Raw genomic sequence first — 7,775 nt, 5'->3', positions numbered from 1 at the left:
CTGCAAGGCAGGCTCAAGATTCTGCAGCTCTCTGCAGCATCATTCACCTCTAAAGAGGTTCTTCACCTCCTAATGGTAGAGCAGCACAGCAGGAAACGTAAGATTGAGTAGATCTGCAAAGTGAGAGAGACCAGTTCGGTCAAATGATCTTCGTTTGGCCCTTAACACCATGGAAGAACTATGAATAACCACAGATAAGGAAATCCATATTTCAATGTTTTCCCCAACAAGGAAACAGGATGTATTATTTACTTTATCATTAGTTATCAAGCTTTAAGTAAAACAGGCACTGATCCCTCAGAATTAATGATAGTTGAACAATAAATAATAGAGATGACAATATAATTCAGTTCAACATCCCTGGGGAGATTGCACAGTGCCATTACACTTCGAACATTACATTTCGAACAGGGAATTTCCAAACGATGAAGAAGCTAGTCAAGAAAGCCCTAAAAATCAAGAGTAAAGAAGTGAATCTATTGATTTGGCACGGATACTTTTGAAAGATACAGTACAAGAGTCCCAGGAGGCATGCACACTTTTAAATAAAGGAAGACAAGAAATAAACCACATGGCTAAGTGGCCAACAAACTCAAGAGTTTATCTGAGCCAAAGAAATATCCTTCAGAAAATGGAAATCCAAGCCACTAAAAAGGAACACAAAGGAGAACAGGCAATACGCAAGAAAGGAAACAGGAAAAGCAGCATTAATTAAGGTAGAGTGCTCGTCCTGCACAAAAGATGGCCCACTGAAGACACATGAGGCATTGTGTAGCATTAAAGGACAGAGACCTTGTTGATTGCATTCTTAACTCCCTCGAGGAAGGGGAAAAAACCTGTGCATGAATGCATCCCATCAGCCTGGATTCTGGGGTGAAAGGAGTAAAAATGGCTGACCAGAAGGAACTGAGGTCTCTTTATGCTGTCTGGACACTATGGGGCAAAGATTCCTCAACATAAACAAGAGATCCCCATGCTGCTTAGCATGGGTCAGCCCTAAAGGACATATAGAGCTGCTTATTATAGACATTTACCTTTTCAAATCTTAGACTAACTCATATGTGGATGTGTTTCCTGTTTTAACCTGGTAAATAATTCATTTCTCTTCTCAGTTAATACATCTTTAGTTAGTTTGCTACAAGATTGGCTGCTGGTGTTGTCTTGGGTTTGAATTCTGAGTCCAATGGACCTGGGTTAAGTGACTGGTCCCTTGAGACTGGGAGTAACCTGAATATTGTTGTGATTTTGGTTGTTTTTTTTTGGTTGTTTTTTTTTTGCTGTAAAGTGACCATCTATCACAGAGTCAAGCTTGCCTGGGTGGCAAGACAGATAGGAATGCCCAAGGGGACTGTCTGGGACTCCATGTTCACACTTAATAGTGCTGGAGGAGTTTATACTTGTTACTTGGCTGATGAAATCTAAGTATATTTCACAGCCAGTTTGGGGTTTCTGCCCTGCTTCTTAACAGAATGACCTGAGGTTGGTATTCTCACTCATGAGTCACTCCAGACAGTGAGACACACCCTCACCTCAGTTACTGCTTCCCTCGGGAAACCATAAACCAGCGATTACTGCTGTGATGGTAACCCCACATACCGTCAGTTATAAATAGCCCCATTCAGCTATTATCCTTTGCACCCATTGCCATATCAAGAGCAATATGGAATCAATGTGCAGGTTTACTGGAAACTCCTGACATCAGAGCAGGGTCCGGGTTCAACCGGTATTCAGCAGCGCTACATACCAGCTTCTCTCTCAAGCTGCTGTTCTGTTCTCCAGACTCTCAGCTTTCATTTTTAAGGAAAATAAGCTTCTAGCTATTGTGATCACAAAAAACACCACAAAAAAGTGAGCCCAGTGGAACCCACGAGAGGAGTCTTCAGGGAGCCTGGAACAATAGCGTAGCGAGGCGTGAATGGCCCCCCTTCATCTGAGTGAGGGCTAAGGTCAGATGCCCAGTGATGGTAATGGAACACTGTCAACAGTTTCTTTCCTCCTGGGAGGATCGCAGAGCTGCACGGGTTAAAGTGAGTCACAGCTCATTCTGGTGAGAAAGGCGGGTAGCATGTGAGAGTGATCCCTACTTTTGTTTTTTTAACCCAATCAAGATGGAGCCCAGCTGAAGGAACCTAGGGAGTATGCAAGACTATATTTGGAACTTCCACCCAGAGTAATGGGAGTGGCATCTCGTTTTCATGACTTACATGGGCAGAACTTGTTTGTGGTCAAGGCATGAGGAAGTACCAGTTCCTTTTCCTTCCCAATCTGAGACCTCTGACAGAGGACGTGGTTACAGGTGGCTGAGCAACCCTGCCTCAGGAGAATGGGAGCTGGTTCACATGTAGTTTTGGTGCATCCTTTGGACAGGGTCCACTCCAGTTGAGAATGGAGGCCCCAAATCAGCTGCTTACATGTACATTTTTAAAAAGTGAAATCACAGCCTTGCTCTGTGCTGGTCGCCTCCAAAAACCAAAAAATAATAATGATAATAATCATAATAATCAGACAGGTTCATTTTTCTGGGGGTCAATTGCTGAAGCATGTGACCCTGTTGCCAAACCTGGGTGGTGTTCTGAGTCCATCTGGGGGCAATTTGAGTGGAAACCATGTGAGTGCCTTAAACAGGCGTTGAGTTGGTGGCACACGTCTTTGGGACAGAAAGTGACAGTCAGCGAGCTTTCCAGCAAACATATTTCCATCAGAAAATTCTGGTTCAGTGAAATCAGAGTGTTGATTTCATTAACAAGAATCAACGGAACAAATGGTTTCAAGAAGGCGGAAAGATTTCATTTTGGCTTTATTGTTTCAACTTTGAGTATGACATGAGCGGGAGTCATTTACAATAAGGAACAAGCACTTTTTCCACACTCCAGGAGCATGAGGCATTTCACAACCACTCCCACACAGAACGAGCTAAGGATGCTCGCTGTACAGTATCACTCCTGGTGCCAGCATAGGGCTGGGGAAAGACGAGACCAAGAAACCACACCTGGGCGTATCACCCAATACAGCAGAGTGCCTGGCACAGAGTTGTCCAAATATTTGTTTTGTAGGCTAGTTCCTGCATTGCTGGTGCTGTGCTTGAGGCTTTTCAGTGGGCAGATTTGGGGGCTGAGCTTTCTTTTCCTAGAAAAGTCACAACGCTGTCAGGTGACTTCCGCAGATGGAGGGGCATAGTGCTGTAAGTGGCCTCCCTAGGCACTATCCCAATATCAATTATGAGTGATAGTAATAAGGCACCTAAGCTTTCTACACAATCGCACACCATTTACTGCTTGCATTGCAGTGGTGCAAAGGGGCCCAAGTCAGGGATCAGGGCCTCATTGTGCTAGGCACTGTAGATACACAGACCAAAAGATCAGTACCTGCCCCAAAGACCTTATTAAATGTGATACATGGCACTGGGATGCTGGGTGGATGATGTCTCCTCTAAGGTCAGGTAACAGCAGGCTTAAAACCAGGAATGAACGTCCGTACCAAATGAATCTAACTGAGCTAAGATTTCCCCAAAGAACAAGTGAACTGAAGTTATGCCCTCTAGTGTTCAACCCCGCACAATGTGAGCATCCAATAGGTTGAACCATGTTGCTTTGTATGATCCTGCTTTCTTCCGAATGATTATATTATTCCTCAGGGTACTACTAAATGACAACATTTTAGGTTGCTGGGCAGCTGGTGCATGGAGATGACCACCCATCATGTTGACCAGTATTGTCTCACTGTTTCCTTGTTCTTCCCACCTGTTGTCTCTTGTCGTATACTTCGATAAGATCCTTGGAACAGGGATCATCTCTTGTCTGTGTTCGTACCGCACCTAGCACAAAGGGGGTACTGGTCCATCACTGGAATTCCTAAGCGCTACCACAATACAAATGACCAACAATAATAATTTTGAATGCAACCAGCTATGATCCTGGTACTATATGGACCAAATTCTATTCTCAATCAACAATGTAAATTACTCTGTGGGTAACTGGGAACAGAATTTGTCCTTATGAAATGGAAATGCACAATGAAGAAGAGAGCGATCATTTTATACATCTATAAATAATACACAACACCCAGCCTAGGCACTGTGACAGCCTGTGAACTCTGGCCAAGGTTTTTCCAAGTGACGAGTGATTTTAGGTGCCTCCATTTTTGGGCCCCCAATTTGAGGCATTTTAAAGGGTCTGATTTTCAGAAGGTGGGTGCTCAGCACTTTCTGAAAATTAGGCCCCTTTAAGGCATTTCAAGGTGCCCAACTAAAAACCGAGGCACCCCAAATTACCCATCGCTTGGGAAAAATCTTGGCTAGTACAACTGAAAGCTGTGTTTCAGCTGGTGTTGCTAAATAAATTTCTTAACGAATACAAGCTTTGCATCTAGGCTGGAAATCGCTATATGGTGTTTCTCCTCCAACTCAAGGTTGCCTTCTCTGGTAGGGAACAGTTACCCAGTGCAGCTTATTTTAGTAACTTCCATTGTTGCTATTGCCTTGGCTTCCAATTGCTGCGATACGAAGCGTTACAAACATGCAGACAATGCACCACTGCTTGAACGAGGCAGCACAAAAAATCTACGGCAAGCCACCACATTTCCAGGAGCAAAACAAAAGCAAACTTAACCAAACAATTGCAGAGTGCTCTGAAGGCTGCTGAACGGAGCAAATTCCAAAGGCAAAGGGTGCTTTGCAGAAAACGTTCTGCAAATGGTTCCACTGCGTTCATCCCAGTTGATCTTCTCTGTTGCAGTGGTGTTTACAGAGTTCACTGGCCGGTGGTACATGCCGGATATACCCCACCCTCCTATTAACAGATTCACTGAGACAAGTGGCCCATCTGGATAGAAGGAAGATGGGTATGGCTGCCTGGGAAGAAAGAATCTCGTATGTGGGCTGAATTCAGAACTATTAATAAAGCACCAAACCAAGGTGAGTATTTCACGCAGCCTTTTAAACACTGCTGAAGGTTTGTGTTTACCATCAGGCTAAGGGGCAGGTGTTTCCCTTCTTCCATTCCACCCAATTTGAACTCTCACTTCCAATCCCCAATTCTCCCTTTTTCCCCCACCCCACTTCTTCCCCACCCCTCGTCTGTCTGCCAATGTGTTTCTTGCAGCATCCACCATCAGACTTGCTGGAATGCAGCCAGTCTACTAGGACTTCTGTACAAGCCAACACTGCTACCCTAGGGGCAAGATATTTCAGCACTGCTCAGGCATGGAAGAATAAGACGGGTGGATAAGGAAAGCCACTCGCTGCTCAGAGACCACTGGATAGTGTTCAACAAGATCTTAAAGCTCCAATGAAGTTGGGTTCTATTTTACAGCCCTAGATCCTGAAAGTTTACCCATGTACTGCGGGACGGGGAGGGTCATATTATACAGAAAATCAATGTTATTCCACCCTGGAATTCACCCTACAGGGAAGGAAACGTACTAGAAAGTAGATGGAATTTAAAGGCAGAAGGATATAGCTAAATTCCATACAGGGTGAGCCTGTTCCTTGCTCTCAAAGCTCTCCCTGACTTGAGTGCTTACGAAATGCAGGCTCTGATCCAGGATATACATGTAGGCCTGGCAGAATTCGATTTTTATGTAATTTTGATGGATAATGTCGATGTTTATGCTTTTTTCATTTGTATCCATTTAAATTCGTGGGAAATTATGGGTGGGGGGAATTAAAACATTATTTAATAACAGTAGATTGTGACATTCAAACAGTTAAAGCTTTAACCATTAAAATGCAAACTGTCAACATCACATGTCAAAGTATACAAAGTAAATAACCTGAAATCAAACTGAGTTTTCAAGCAGCGCTTTTGTTTACCTGTCAATTTCCATGATTGTCATTGGAAATATTGTTTCATCGGTCTGTGTGTACGGTGAAATTGACCAATAAAAAACTAATCCTTTTGAGCCCATTTATGTGGGGTTGCTTTCCAACCCAAGTAACTACTCCAAACCCTCTGAACCGAGGGTGAAATCTTGCCATTATGGGTAGGAGCCAAGGTAGAATGGTGCAGGCTACACAGCTCAGAGCAAGAAGAGCCACGGGTGGCATCCATACCACGTTATCTGGCACAGGTGCTAACTAGGGTTGCAACATGCTGCAGGTATGGCTTCTTGTATCTGACCCCAGATAAGCGGACCTTCGGGGGACATAGCCCACCGTCCAGCATGGTAACCGGTTCCCCAATTTAGTGGTGAGATCAGAATCCTGGCTTGCCTTCTTCCCGCTCTACAGCAGTCCTGCAGAACAGGGCAGAATTTAGCCATCAGTCTGTGATGCTGAGGAAAATCATTATCTGAAGACCTACCAGGCAAACCTATTGGAGCAGGCATTGTGCATTAGAGGAATACTGGGGGGAATCCAGTAAGGCGGTGAAAAGTAAAAAAAAGCCAGGGGGCCAATTCTACCCTCTGCAGCCCCACTGGGGAAAGAGGCTCTGAGGGAGAATCTGCCCCATATGAACTTAGAATAGCCTTTTCTTGTCTCACAAAACTGGCTTATCTGTTGGCACTAAATGACAACTATTTTGCTGAACATTTGATTGGGAGGCCTAGTGGATAGAGCACTAGATTGGAACTCTGAAGACCTGGGTTCTATTGTTGGCTCAGCCATGGGCCTTCCGGGTGATCTTGGGAAAGTCATTTCATCGTCCTGTGCCTCAGTTTCCCCATTTGTAAAATGGGGATTCTTCACTTTGAAAGAGCTAGGTATTATTATAAACTAGTGAATCTCCCCATTCCCATAGCAATATGGGCATTGACTGGGCAGCCATTCTGCAAACATCCAGGCATTAATGGCCACAAAGAGCAAAAGAAAAGGAGAATGAAAATGGTTCATCAACCAGATGTGTGATCAGTCTAAACAGACATACATTTTTTGGAGTTGCATGAGGTTTAGGTCTGGTTACATCTGAGGGGAAATCGGACTACATAAATAGTCCTACTTCTCACACACAGTTTTCATTTTTAGGTCTCATATTGCTTTACGTAGTCAGCAAAGCTGCATTAGCCCCATTTTACAGATGGGGAAAATTAGGCACAGACAGGGAATGTGACTTACCCAAGATGACCCAAATGAGACGGGGACAGATGCAAAACTGAAACCCACATCATGACACCTAGCCCCGTCATCCACCCTCTGATCCACACATAAACACTCATAAATCTCTCTTGTGGAATCATCTTAATGATTTTGGCAGCTATATTACTCAGAAGATTTAAGACTTGTCTGTAACTTGAAAAAAAAAATCTAAAACATTAACTCCTTTACAGATCATATTATTGAGTCATACCTCATTTTTATGAAGCAGTAACTCCAGCCAAAATCCCTGCGGCTGTACTGGCATAGCAGTGTTCCTTATTCTGGCTGCCGGAGCCTGCCAAAAACCTTTTTACTGCATGCCACTGGGTTTGCGCTGTTATTCCTACTGGCTTTACATTTCAGGTAGAAACTTTTTCCGTGTGTGCTTGTTTTGATTACATGTCTGAAATTCAGTGGTTGTACAATAAAACCCCACACAGTCTCTTAATTGTCCCTCTGCCTTTCATAAATATTGACGTGTGCCGGCAATATGAAGTCGGTGAGATACAAAGAGTTTCTCTATTGTGTTTCTGACGCCTTGGGCATGAGCATAGGGGCAACGCTCAGGAAACAACAGAGGCAGCAGGAACTAAAACGTCTTGGGGGAATAATTTTAAAAAGCCTATTGACTTCAATAAGAATTCAGACCCTGATTCAGCAGGGCTCTTAAGCACAGGGACGATGTTTCATCTTAAGCACAGAG

The sequence above is a fragment of the Chelonia mydas genome, chromosome 17, assembly GCF_015237465.2.
Source record: "Chelonia mydas isolate rCheMyd1 chromosome 17, rCheMyd1.pri.v2, whole genome shotgun sequence".
Lineage (NCBI taxonomy): Eukaryota > Metazoa > Chordata > Testudines > Cheloniidae > Chelonia > Chelonia mydas.
This window is presented reverse-complemented; position numbering follows the sequence as displayed.